Source organism: Muntiacus reevesi, chromosome 17, assembly GCF_963930625.1.
Source record: "Muntiacus reevesi chromosome 17, mMunRee1.1, whole genome shotgun sequence".
In the NCBI taxonomy this organism is placed as follows: Eukaryota; Metazoa; Chordata; class Mammalia; order Artiodactyla; family Cervidae; genus Muntiacus; species Muntiacus reevesi.
The window spans coordinates 39,065,830-39,081,009 of NC_089265.1; positions in this window are offsets into that span (position 1 = coordinate 39,065,830).

Here is a 15,180-nt window from a genome sequence, read left to right on the forward strand (position 1 = left end):
CTGCTGTTAAAAGCCAAAAAACCACTGCTAGTGTCATCTCCAGTGTCCCTTTTGGATGAAGGAGTCCATGTTTGCCTAATTGCCGTAACCTGAAGTGTGTCCTCGATAACTTGTGCAGTCAGAAAGCAGGGCCAGAAGGGAGGCAGTCGGCTGCAAGATTTCCTGTGAAACCAGTAAGGTTTAAACATCAGGGCCCCATGCTTGCTGCGCATTCCAAAAAGCCTGCTAACCTCATTTTGACTTTGTAATTTAAGTTTTTTCTTAAGGGGAGATCCTAAATTATATAAGCTTCAGGCCCCATGAATCTTGGATCCTCCCTTGTGTTAGACCCAAGCTTCTTAAAGTAGTCATCACTGCAGACCCATCCTAGTGAACTGAAAGTGCATCCTTAAGAAAGAACAACCTAGCCATTAGAAATGGGGTGGAGGTTGCTTTGCAAACTTAACCTTATTAAGTGATGGCAAAAACTAGTGCTGTGTTATTCCTACTAATGACGAATGGATATAAAATATTATTAGTCATCTCCACCAACACTTGTCGGGGTAGCATAGCTTTGACGCCAAGCCACATATACTCTGTAACAATTCCCCATAGAATACTATCATGCAGTGTCTGGATGTGAAATTTACTCAGAAGTTTTAGTTATACTTAGTATCATTAAGTGATTAGTTGAGATGGACAACTAATTTCCTATCTTGGTACCTCAGAAATAGAACCCAAGTTCTTGGCTGGATGGACTGTGTTCAACTCAAAAACATTTCCTGCCTTCTTCATAGAAAAGTTTTTGCCAATGAGATGTAAGAGTAAATGCCGTACTCATTCAGGAAATCACATTAAAGGAGAAAGAATGTCCTCCTCTGGTCTTTTCTGTTATTCCTTTGAACTCAGATGTGATGGCTGGAGCTAAAGCAGCTATACTGAAGAACATAGACAAGGTATTTTACCCTGTGAGTGAAGGTGTGTGAGCAGAAGGGAGCCTATGTCCCTGAAGTTGCTGTACTAGCCTTGGACTGCCAGCTCTCACTCTTATAAAGGCAAGAGTCTCACATCATCTGGATGGCTTCTTAAAATTGATCTAGGCCCTATCCCCAATATCTGATTCAGTAGATAATGGTTTGGAGCCCCAGAGTCTACATTTTTAAAAAAATTCCCAGTTGACATGGATCATGCTGGTCCCAGGTTCATGTTTTGAAAACCAAGGTTTTATGTGTTGAGGGAAATAAACTCTTGTTTAAGCTACTATTTGGGGCTATTTTGTTACTAAAGTTGAGTCTTATTTAACTTTAGTAACTAATGCTTCTTGCTCTGCTGAGTGAAAGAGCAGCAACATGATTAAAATGCCACTCAAAGTGAAGCAGAGATTAGATAAATTGCAAATGGAATTTTTGCCCTCTGCATCTGTCAAATGAGTACTGGGCACCTAGTATGTGCTAAGCATATGCAAAAATAACTAAAACATGGTCATGATTTAACAACAGTTTCCTCCATGATTTAATACTCATGGGGAATTTCATTGAATCAGACTCATAACTAGTGTGTGCAAGAGAATGATGAACAGAGCCAGTGATTCCCCATCATTCAGTCTGGAAATGGGGAGGGGCACGGGGCTGGAGAGAGGGGTCCTTACAGACCATCTCATTCTGTGATAGTCCACCTGCATGTTGGAATTCCAGGAAGCTTTAAAATACTGACGCCGGGGACGCATCTCCAGGGATTCTGATTTAATTGATCTGGAGTGGGGCTTGGATATTGATTTGTCGAAAGTTCTTGTGTTTCTAATGTGAATCCTGGGTTGAAAAAGATTGATCTCAACCAATCCAGATGCCTGGCTGGCCCTGGAAGCCTGCCTGAGGCCAGGTACAAGGCCAGGTTAATTTTTTTTTTTGCTGGTGAATAGAATTGTCAGTAACATAGGATGGGTGGTTCTGTTGGCATACTCTACTCCCAGCCCAGTGACAGAGAACTCGCTATAGTTCATCAGTTTCCCTAACAAGATTTTCCTTGGTGACAGCAAAACAGATCATTTTAATTAGCAGTAGATAATGAGTCTAAATGGCATTGAAGTAGTTCCAGAATCTCCCTTAACTGCCCTAAATAACATCATCCAGGAGGTACTCTGGGATTTATTATTGAAGTATCTGTAGTAAGGACACAGCGGACAAGTCCACTTACGTGAGATTATTCTCCCTGGTTTTACCTTGAACATATAGTTGCTTAGAACCAGAAGCTGTCAGAGCTGCAGAGGTTGAAATGTCTTCTGAGGTCCTCATCCCTTATCTAATGTGTGTCTCCGTGAGGTGGCTGTGACCTGCTGGTTACAGGGAGTTCTTTCTCAGTCTCCTCCACTCAGAAAGTCCTTCCTTACACTCAGCTAAGAAGGTCCCCTATAACTTCTCTTGATCTCAATTCTACACTCTGGGAATTCACTCCCTGCCCACCCCGCTCCCCGCCCCCTCCCCCCCAGTTGCTGGAGGACAAAGGCATCTCTGGGGACACACTAAGGGATTTGAATAGCTGTTGTGTATGGGATGAATACTAACCGCTGTTGGCCTGTGACTGCAGGCGCTGGGAAAAGAACGCATTGTCTTTTCCACCCTAAGAGAGCTTGCAAGCAAATTTCCCCTCCCTCTGAATGTTTGTGAAATGGCCAGTGGATATTCTTGATTCACATTTCTCTCAAGAAAAATCTTGCCAACCTTTAAGCCGTTAGGCATGCAGATCTTCTTAACCACGATGCTAGTGGTCTCTGGGGTAATCTTCTGATTGAGAAAGAAGATCTCTGCTTTTTTCCCTAACTGGCCAGACCTCACTTGGACAAGCTGTTCCATCACCAGATCTGAGCTGCTGTCTGGTAACCTGAATCAGAAACATGAAATTGCACCAACCAGAGACTCCAGGTCCAGTTTTCTTGCATCTTTTAAATATAAATTTCATAATGCAACAGATTATTGCCTAATGGCTTTTCTGTGGGCCGAGATGAAAGTATTAATTTTGTTTAGTCTGTAGTTAAAAAGTAGAATTTGGGGTTTTGACGTTATTAGAGAGGTACTTACTGTCAGAGGTACTGTACAATCACATCCCACATTTTAAGTTCTGATTGCTCCGGTGCCAGCTGGAATACTGCCATGTATTTTTGACACTAGTCACCCAGAGTTAGTGACGCATCTGTAGACTTAAGGGCATGGTCCCCAACAAGACTCCCCTTTCTTCAGGTGCTACCCGCACTCCTGACCACTGGCTACAAATTCAGAAGTTTCCACAACCCCCGAGCTTCTGTAATTCACTGGAAGACTGACAAAACTCAGGAAGGCACCACGTTGGGAGTATAGTTTTTTGGGGGGAAAGGACACAGATGAGGACGGGTCCAATGAAGAGATGCTTTGGGCAAGTAGGGGGTGGGTCTCAAATGTTGGAGCCTCCATGCTGTCTCCTGGGGGAGCCCTACTCAGTGCATCAATGGATTTTCAACTCAGGGAATCACACTAGCTGATCTCTAGGGTCTTTAGTGGGAGTGACAGATAGAGTTGGACTTCCCTGGTGGCTCAGCTGGTAAAGAATCCACCTGCAGTGCGGGAGACCTGGGTTCGATCCCTGGGTTGGGAAGATCCCTGGAGAATGAATGGCTACCCACTCCAGTAGTTTTGCTGGGAATTCCATAGACAGAGGAGCCTGGCAGCCTACAGCCCATGAGGTCGCAAAGAGTTGGGCACGACTGAGCAACTTTCACTCACTAGCTAGTGACTGGGTTAAAGGATATCCTGTGATCCAGTTCTGTCCAATGAGATATTGAAAAGAGAGTCTTAGGTGGAATCACTGGCTGTGGGTTTGGACTTAATCTTCAGTCCCCCTCCCCTTCTTAGAAGCTGGAACTGGCTGCAAGTCCCAAAATTCTCACCATATGGTCTTTCTGGTAACCGGCCCCCATCCTCACTGATCTCTTAGCATAAACTCGGGTGTGACCCAAGAAACTCAAATAAAATGACACTTCTCTTACTTGGGGAATTATAAGGAGTTAAAGCCTTTCTCCCAGGAACCAGGGACAAAGGCCAGTCCATTTTTTTTTTTTTTTTAATTACGCAGCAGGATGATTGAACTAAATGTGCTTGTAGAGGAGTAGGAGGGAAGAGTAAGGTGCTGTCAGCAGGGTATCCACTCTTCCACTTAATCAGTATGTGCCCAAAATGAATGTGAATAAGAGACTTGAATCAGTGGTGATTCTATTGGGTCCCTACACACTTCTCAGGTTTTTTTTTTTTTTTTTTTCATGCCAGAGCTTAAAAGACTGTGTGCTTTATTATATTGTACATTGAAAACTTTTTTTATTGGAGTATAGTTACTTTACAACGTTGTACTATTTTCTTTGTACAACAAATTGAATCAGCTGTATGTATACACATGTCCCGTCTTATTAGGGTTTCATCCCATGTGGGTCACCACAGAGCACTGTGTAGAGTCCCCTGTACTATATAGGAGGTTCTCGTTAGTTAATCTGTTTTATACACAGAAGTGTATATGTCAATCCAAGTCTCTCAATTCACCCCACCCCCGGTGTTCCCCCTTGATATCCATACGTTTGTTGTCTAAATATGTGTCTCTGTTTCTGCTTTGTGAATAAAAGTTTATCCCTACCATTTTTTCTAATTCCACGTATATACTTTAATATACAATATTTGTTTTTCTCTTTCTGACTTCACTCTGTGTGGCAGTATCTAGGTCCATCCGCATCTCTGCAAATGGCTCAGTTTCATTCCTTTTTATAGCTGAGTAATATTCCATTGTATTTATGTACCACACCTTGTTTATCCACTCCTCAGTCAGTGGACACTTAGGTTGCTTCCATGGTCTGGCTATTGCAAATAATACTGTTATGAACATTGGGGTACATGTATCTTTTGGAATTATAATTTTGCATTGTACATTTACATACACATATCACACATACAAGCCTATGATCTATATTAATCATTCTATATAGGTAATTTTCAAGGTCGGCTACATGTGATTTTCGCCTTACTGACTTTAGAGTCTAACCTCCATGTAAAATGCTATCCCATTATGCAGTATACCAAGCAGGCTATTCTGTATCTTTCCAGATATTTGGTCATCCAAGTTCTACATGAGCATTTCTGGTGGCAAAGAGTTCCCTGATTTGAGTCAGCCCATCCAGTTGTTGGGCAGCCTTCATGGGTTGGAGAGTAGTTTCTTATATTGAACCAAATCTGTCCCTGGTCCTGCAACTCTACCCTCCAGAGTCACATGAGAACATCCTGGGTTAGAAGAGGACTTTGAGCACTTGAAGACAGAGATCCCTGTATGCTCCTAAACCAGCTTTCCTCCAAAGCAAACATTCTCTGATTTCTTCAGCCATTGTTAACACATTTTTCTACATATTAATACATGGTTTTAGGACTTTCTTGTGAATATTCAATGTCTCTTGTAAAGTGCAGTGTCAAGAACTGAATACAATACTCTGAGTAGTATTTAAATTATTATAGAATAGCTCTTACAGTTCTTGAATTGACACACTATGCTCATTGATTCTTTCCTCCCGAGATTACTTTTTTTTTTTAAGCTGGATTATAATTTCTCAGTCTTTCTTGCATTTAGTGGCTACACATTCCTTGGATGCCCAGCATCCAGCTCTCTTTCTTTTGATAGCTCCTGATTTGGCTGGCCACTTCAGCATTTTCCATCTCTATACCCAGGTATAGGAAAATAACCCAGGACTGAACAATCAAAGCCCTCTATTCCCTTCATCAAAGTGAGTGGGTCTTTTGTTTAAATTATTGAGGAAAAGGGGCTCTCTTTCCACTGACATTGCAATGCAATGCCAGAATGATAAAAGCCTTGAGTTACTACCAAATGAAGCCGACATGGAGGAAAGCTGAGCCAAGGGAGAGCAGCGCTGGGGCGGTGGGGTGCGGTGGGGGGGGGGGGGGTGGGGGGGTGGGTATACTGAGTCTTTGTGACGTCATTTGAGCAGGTGTCCAACTCCACCCAAGGCTCCCCAACGTGGACTGTCTTACTTAAACTTGCTGGGGAGTTTTGTTTGTTTGTTTAAAGCAATTTTAGCTCTAGTCAAATGAGTCCTGACAATATATCCTTTTCTTTTCAGTGGTGTGGTAGTAAATATTTAACAACTAGTTCTTGGAGGGAAAGGGAGGGGCCTGATTTACAGTGCTTGCTAATTTCCATAGTCTAAATACCTGACCATGACCAGTTACAAGCTAATGTGTCAACCTGTTTACAGATTTTCTAAAAACTTAATGATCTGTGCCCATAAACCAACACACTACAGCTTCTATGTCTTTACTCAAGTTATTAATAAAAATTTTGATCAAAACCAAGCCAAAAATCAAGCTCAGAAGCCAACTAGGGAACACTCTTCTGTTGTCCAAGTTGTCATGGAAACATCAGTCAACACTCTGAGCAAGCCCAACAAGCTACAGATTTAAATCTTCTTGTTAACATTTCAACCCATGTTTCTACTTTGTCCACTCTCATGAGAAAATGTCGGAAATTTTGCAACTGGCAAGTCAACTACATTCTTGCTTTGTCAGTCATTGCGAGAAGTGAAATCACCTTGTCATGGCTTGCTGAAATGACCCATGCTACAACCTGAAGATAGCCATTTTCCATTCTAAATGACAGGTTCAGTCCAGTTCAGTCGCTCAGTTGTGTCTGACTTTGCAACCTCATGGACTGCAGCACGCCAGGCCTCCCTATCCATCACCAACTCCCGGAGTTTACTAAAACTCTATTCCATTCAGTCAGTGATGCCATCCAACCATCTCATCCTCTGTCATCTCCTTCTCCTCCCATCTTCAATCTTTCCCAGCATCACGGTCTTTTCAAATGAGCCAGTCCTTCACATCAGGTGGCCGAAGTATTGGAGCTTCAGCATCAGTCCTTCCAGTGAACACCCAGGACTGATCTCCTTTAGGATGGACTGGTTGGATCTCCTTGCAGTCCAAGGGACTCTCAAGAGTCTTCTCCAACACCACAATTCAAAAGCATCAATTCTTCAGCATTCAGCTTTCCTTATAGTACAACTCACACATCTATACATGACTGCTGGAAAAACCATAGCCTTGACTAGATGGACCTTTGTTGGCAAAGTAATGTCTCTGCTTTTTAATATTCTGTCTAGGTTGGTCATAAGTTTCCTTCCAAGGAGTAAGTGTCTTTTAATTTCATGGCTGCAGTCACCATCTGCAGTAATTTTGGAGCCCAAAAAAATAAAGTCAGCCACTGTTTCCATTGTTTTCCCATCTATTTGCCATGAAGTGATGGGACCAGGTGCCATGTTCTTAGTTTTCTGAATGTTGAGCTTTAAGCCAACTTTTTCACTCTCCTCTTTCACTTTCATCAAGAAGCTCTTTAGTACTTCTTCACTTTCTGTCATAAGGGTGGTGTCATCTGCATATCTGAGGTTATTGATATTTCTCCCGGCAATCTTGATTCCAGCTTGTGCTTCCACCAGCCCAACATTTCTCATGATGTACTCTGCATATAAGTTAAATAAGCAGGGTGACAATATACAGACTTGATGTGCTCCTTTCTCTATTTGGAAATACTCGAGGCTAAGATTTTTACTTATTACTTGCCAATTGTTTCTGGATTTGAAATAGCTCAACTGGAATTCCATCACCTCCATTAGCTTTGTTCATAGTGATGCTTACTAAGGCCCACTTGACTTCACATTCCAGGATGTCTGGCTCTAGGTGAGTGTGAGTGATCACACCATTGTGATTATCTGGATCGTGAAGACCTTTTTTTGTACAGTTCTTCTGTGTATTCTTGCCACATCTTCTTAATATCTTCTGTTGGGACCATTTCTGTCCTTTATTGAGCCCATCTTTGCATGAAATGTTCCCTTGGTATCTCTAATTTTATTGAGGAGATCTCTAGTCTTTCCTGTTCTATTGTTTTCCTCTATTTCTTTGCATTGATCGCTGAGGAAGGCTTTCTTATCTCTCCTTGCTATTCTTTGGAACTCTGCATTCAGATGGGTATATCTTTCCTTTTCTCCTTTGCCTTTTACTTTGCTTCTTTTCACAGCTATTTGTAAGGCCTCCTCAGACAGCCATTTTGCTTTTTTGCATTTCTTTTTCTTGGGGGTTGTCTTGATTCCTGTCTCCTATACGATGTCATGAACCTCTATTCATAGTTTATCAGACATCATGGAGGTCATGGAATTCCAGTTGAGCTATTTCAAATCCTGAAAGATGATGCCATGAAAGTGCTGCACTCAATATGTCAGCAAATTTGGAAAACTCAGCAGTGGCCACAGGACTGGGAAAGATCAGTTTTCATTCCAATCCCAAAGAAATGTAATGCCAAAGAATGCTCAAACTACTGCACAATTGCACTCATCTCACACGCTAGTCAAGTAATGCTCAAAATTCTCCAAGCCAGGCTTCAACAATACATGAACTGTGAACTTCTAGATGTTCAAGCTGGTTTTAGAAAAGGCAGAGGAACCAGAGATCAAATTACCAACATCCGCTGGATCATCAAAAAAGCAAGCGATTTCCAGAAAAACATCTATTTCTGCTTTCTTGACTATGCCAAAGCCTTTGACTGTGTGGATCACAATAAACTGTGGAAAATTCTTCAAGAGATGGGCATACTAGACCACCTGACCTGCCTCTTGAGAAACCTGTATGCAGGTCAGGAAGCAACAGTTAGAACTGGACATGGAACAACAGACTGGTTCCAAGTAGGAAATGGAATACATCAAGGCTGTTTATTGTCACCCTGCTTATTTAACTTATAAATATGTTAAATACAGAGTACATCATGAGAAACATTGGGCTGGTTGAAGCACAAGCTGGAATCAGGATTGCCTGGAGAAATATCAATAACCTCAGATATGCACACCACCCGTATGGCAGAAAGTGAAGAAAGAGGAAAGTGAAAAAGTTGGCTTAAAGCTCAACATTCAGAAAAATCATGGCATCCAGTCCCATCACTTCATGGCAAATAGATGGGGAAACAATGGAAACAGTGGCTGACTTTTTTTTTCTGGGCTCCAAAATCACTGCAGATGGTGATTGCAGCCATGAAATTAAATGACGCTTAAAAAAAAGACGCTTACTCCTTGGAAGGAAAGTTATGACCAACCCAAACATCATATTAAAAAGCAGAGATATTACTTTGTCAACAAAGGTCCATCTAGTCAAGGCTATGGTTTTTCCAGTGGTCATGTATGGATGTGAGAGTTGGACTATAGAGAAAGCTGAGCGCCAAAGAATTGATGCTTTTGAACTGTGGTGTTGGAGAAGACTCTTGAGAGTCCCTTGGACTGTAAGGAGATCCAATCAGTCCATCCTAAAGGAGATCGGTCCTGGGTGTTCATTGGAAGGACTGATGCTGAATCTGAAACTCTAGTACTTTGGCCACCTCATGTGAAGAGTTGACTCACTGGAAAAGACCCTGATACTGGGAGGGATTGGGGGCAGGAGGAGAAGGGGACGACATAGGATGAGATGGCTGGATGGCATCACCGACTCGATGGACATGAGTTTGAGTAAACGCAGAGAGTTGGTGATGGACAGGGAGGCCTGTCGTGCCGTGGTTCATGGGGTCGCAAAGAGTGGGACATGGCTAGTGACTAACTGAACTGAATTGTTTCTGGAGTCTGTCCTTCTCCCCACTTGGAAAACTTGAACATGGTCTGTATCCAATCTTCACTTTCACAGATTATTTTGGGTGTATGCCTTGGGTGAAATCAGAAATGACTAGAGTTGAAATTTTTGTCTAACCTCTGTCGGTTTTTATTTTTGTAATTTTGCCAACATCTATTTTCCCTCCAAAAGATCTGCAGTTTCTTACTGGTGTATAGGCCTGCCTTATGTAAAGAAACTAGAGTTTTTTTCTCATCTATTCTCTAGTCTTGATGTGTCTCTCTTAATAATGTTTACTGTGGCCTTTTGGATAAGAAGTGTACTTCTATTGATAGAATTTTGGTTCTCTGTTTTTGTCTCAGCCACATGCCTTTCACTGTGTCTATTTCAGGTCTGTGGATTTCCAACTAAATCTGCACCCTCTTGACATTTCATATGACATTTCTTATTCTTTTACTAACTATTTCTTTTCAATGATTCAACTTTACATGGGGTCATACTTTAGATCCTCAGCCCACCAGGTTTCCTTGACACTTGTAAGACTGTAGTTCCCTCAGATTAAAATCCACATTTGCTTTTGTCATTCCTTGTTTTTTGTACATCGGTGTGAAGACATGCGAGGTCATCAGTACTATAGCTGAACCTGTCCTCTGGTTTCCTAGTGGGAATGATTGCCATTTTATCTAGTTGTTTTTCTCTGATGCCTTCATCTTTCAGTTTAAAGAATGCTTTTTCAAGTTAGATATCATGAGTTGGCAGGTACATGCTTCCTGCTCCCATGGTGATGTGATGACCACATCCCTGGCCAGGGACTCAGGATTCTCATGGCTTTACCATGGCCTTCACAGCTGGTATCCTCTTCCTGGACATCATCTACACGGCCAGCGCCTCACCTCCCAAATCCTCCAGCTGCCCCCAGGGGAAAAGGATAGCAAAGTAAGACCTATGCAACCAAGTCCCTCAGCTGTCAAAGTAAGACCTATGCAATCATTAGCAGGGAACATCGGCTGTGACACTCAAGAGGAAGTCTTTGTTCTTAGGGATCTAGTCCCATCTTGGCTACTCACTGACACTGTGACCTTGGACAAGCCACTTTAAGACCTCTGGGCTCTTTTTTAAAAATTTTTATAGGTAGAACTAGTTGCATGCGGTGCCTATAGCTCAGGGTTATCTTCAGAATGAAATAAGATGGTGTATATGAAAGTGTTTGTGAACTGAGCGTTACATACAAGTGAGCTTCTGTTATTTACATGACCAAGGCTTCTTATGAAATACAGGATGTGAAATTGAACCAAATTTGTGAAACCTCAACATATTAGTTGAGATACTAGTCCACTAGTATCAGAAGGTCTTATTTCACTGATACAACATCACAGTGGAAGGAGAAACAAGACTAATCCATCTGCTGTACTCTTTAATCTTCCTTTGGTCTTAGTTGATATCTCTACTAGCAGAGGCACTCAGCTGTATACAGAGCACAGAACTTTAAGACTAGCAGAGTTGGTGTCATTTTTAGACAGGTCTAAATAAAACAGCACCCTCTGAGAAGCACTGCAATTAACTACTTCACTATCACTTTTAACAAACTTTTCTCTCCATTCCTGACCCCTGGGGAGAAGAGGAGACAGGGGAAAGATAAAAATACTGGTTTGTTTTCATATTGGTAATTTAATGTCAGTAATTTACAACTGATAAAATTAATTGCTGCACTTAGCAACATGGGTTGGTTAGAAGGTTGATGTAGAATCCACAGGTTACTCATAAAGTCTCAAGGAACGGAGAGATGCCTTTTTTCCAACCTTGAATCAACAAATGATAGACTTTCTATCATGTGAACATTTAATGTCTTGAAATCGAGTGTGAGAGCCCATGGGAAGGTTCATGCACAGAGTTAGAAGGCTCTGTGACATGTTGTTTTGTTTAGCTGTGGCAGTTTCCACCCATACTGAAATTAATTTTTAACTATTCATGCTAAATTTCCAGATTCCACATGTTTTTTTTTTTTTTTTTTTCCCTAGTTCAGCAATATAGCTATGGTCAGCTGTGTTGAACTTTGGGAAAGTTGAATTCTCACTTATATTCAATCAGAGACACTTTCAGTCTGGGAATTTGAAGAAAGGGCCACGAATGAAAGCCACCCAGATACTCTGAGGTCAGAGTATCTGTCTGTCTCCCTTTCATCCACTACCCCAACCCCACCTCATTTGAGAGATGCCCTGAAGTCAGGAGCTCTCTCCGGCAAATAACCGTGAATGTCTGTTTGGCCTCCCCCACCCCCGCCTTCCCCCTCAAAGAGCAGCCACAGAAGTCCTGGGCACTCTGACATACCTTGGCTAATGAAGGCTCAAAAGTGGTCCTTTTAGTACTAGTATCACTTGAAACAAACAGCATCCCTCTTCCCAATTCAACCTGAGATGAGAAACTCAAGAGCAGCAAACTCAGTCTGCTCTAGGAGCTTCAGAGGCAGCTGAAAAGGTGTGATGGACCCTTGGAGATGAAGGCAGCATCTAGAAGTGTGAGTAACACAACCTCAGTAGGTGAACAACCAAAAAAGGCATCTTTCCATCTTGGCAACCTGTACTGGAATCCTAAAACCTTCAAGGTAAACTTCACATTTGCGCAGATAAAAAAATCTGAGGCCCAGAGAAAGGATCTAGCCCAAGATATTCCAGCAAGTTCTGATTGGAGGTGAGGATTATAATCAGGTTTCTTCTTTCCAGATCAGTTCTCATTTGCCCATGGGATTTTAGAGCTGGGAATAAGGAAAATGAAAGAAACAGGAGTGACTTCATTTTGGTTGTTGAGGAATTATAATTTGAAATTTATGAAAAGATGCAGGAATCAAACTCTTCACCAAGATTCACCAATTGTTTATATTTGCCCATGTTCTCATTTTTGTCTGTATATTTGCCTATGTGTATTTTGAAGTCATTTGAGAGTAAGTTAGAGATAAGTCCCTTTATCCCTAAATACTTTGGTATATACATCTTTCCTTAGACAAGGACATTTTTTTCACATAATCATAATGTTGTCATTAGTTGCTAAGTCATGTCTGATTCTCTGCAACCCCATGGACTGTAGCACGCCAGACTCCTCCATCCTTCACTATCTCCCAGAGTTTGCTCACATTGATGTCCATTGAGTTGGTGATGCTGTCTAACCATTTTCTCCTCCGCCACCACCTTCTCCTGTTGCCTTCAGTCTTTCCCAGTATGAGAGTCTTTTCCAATGAGTTGGCTGTTCGCATCAGGTGGCTAAAGTATTGGAGCTTCCGCTTTAGCATTAATTCTTCCAATAAATATTCAGGGTTGATTTCCTTTAGGATTGATTTGTTTGATCTCCTTGCAGCCCAAGTGACTTGAGTCTTCTCTAGCTCCACAATTTGAAGCATCAATTCTTCAGCACTCAGCCTTCTTTATGGTCCATCTCTCACATCTGTGCATGACTACTGGAATAAAACATAACTTTAACTATACAGACCTTTGTCAGCAAAGTGATGTCTCTGCTTTTTAATACACTGCCTAGGTTTGTCATAGCCTTCCTTGGGAGCAAGCATCTTTTAATTTCATGGCTGCAGTCACCATCCACAGTGATTTTGGAGTCCAAGAAAAGAAAATCTGTAACTGCTTCTGTTTTATTCCCTTCTATTTGCCATGAAGTGATGGGACCAAATGCCATGATCTTAACTTTTTTGAATATTGAGTTTTAAGCCAGTTTTTTTCACTCTCCTCTTTCACCTTTGTCAAGAGGCTCTCTAGTTCCTCTCCACTTTCTGCCATTAGGGTGGTGTCATCTGAGTTGTTGGCATTTTTCCTGGCAATCTTGATTCTAGCTTGTGCTTCATCCAGCCCAGCATTTCACAAGATGTACTCTGCATAAAAATTAAATAAGCAGGGTGGCAATATACAGCCTTGATGTACTCCTTTCCCAATTTGGAACCAGTCCGTTGTTCTATGTCTGGTTCTAACTATTGCTTCTTGAGTTATGTCGGAGACATGTTAGGTGGTCTGGTATTCCCATCTCTTTAAGAATTTTCCAGAGTTTGTTGTGATCCACACAGTCAAAGGCTTTGGTGTAGTAAACAAAACAGAAGTAGAAGTTTTTCTGGAATTCTCTTGCTTTCTGTATGATCCAATGAATGTTGGCAATTTGATCTCTGGTTCCCCTGCCTTTTCTAAACTCAACTTGTACATCTGGAAGTTCTCAGATCACATACTGCTTAAGCTTTGCTCGAAGGATTTTGAGCATAACCTTGCTAGCACGTGAAATGAGCACAATTGTGAGCACTCATTTGAACCCATAATATTAGTTAGAACATTCTTTGGCATTGCCCTTCTTTGAGACTGGAGTGAAAACTGACGTTTTCCAGTCCTGTGGCCACTGCTGAGTTTTCCAAATATCCTGGCATATTGAATGCAGCACTTTAGCAGCGTCCTCTTTTAGGATTTGACATAGCTCAGCTGGAATTCCATCACCTCCACTATCTTTGTTTTTAGTAATGCTCCCTAAGGCCCACTTGACTTCACATTCCAGGATGTCTGACTCTAGGTGAGTGACCATACCATCGTGCTTATTCAGGTCATTTAGACCTCTTTCGTATGGTTCGTCTATGTATTCTTGTGACCTCTTAATCTTTTTTGCTCCTGTTAGGTCCTTAATGTTTCTGTCCTTTGTCATGCCCATCCTTGCATGAAATGTCCCTTGATATCTCCAGGTTTTTTTTTTGGCAGAGATCTCTAGTCTTTCCCATTCTATTGCTTTCCTCTGTTTACATTGTTCATTGAAGAAGGCCTTATCTCTCCTTGTTATTGTCTGGAACTCTGCATTCAGTTGGGTATATCGCTCTCTTCCTTCTTTGCCTTTCCCTTTTCTTCCTTCCTCAGCTATTTGTTAATCCCTGTCAGACAACCATTTTGTGTTCTTGCATTTCTTTTTCTTGGAGATGGTTTTGATCACTGCCTCCTCTACGACGTTATGAACCTCCATCCGTAAGTTCTTCAGGCACTCTCCCAGATCTAATCCCTTGAATCTGTTCCTATCCTCTACTGTATAATCGTAAGTGATTTGATTTAGGTCATACCTGAATGGCCTAGTGATTTTCCCTGCTTCAATTTAAGCCTGAATTTTGCAATAAGGAGTTCATGATCTGAACCACAGTCAGCTTCAGGCCTTAAAACAAGGCAAAAACTGCTGACTATGTAGAGCCTCTCCTTCTTTGACTGAAAAGAATACAATCAGTCTGATTTTGGTATTGATCATTTGGTGATGTTCATGTGTAGCGTCATCTCTTGTGTTATCAGAAGAGGGTGTTTACTATGACCAGTGCGTTCTCTTTACAAAACTCTGTTAGCTTTTGCCCTGTTTCATTTTGTACTCCCAGGCCAAACTTGCTTGTTACTCCAGGTATTTCTTGATTTTCTAGTTTTGCATTCCAGTCCCTGATGATGAAAAGGACATCTTTTTTGGTGTTACTTCTAAAAGGTCTCGTAGGTCCTCATGGAACTGCTCAGCTTGTTTCTTTGGCATTAATGGCTGGGGCATAGACTTGGAT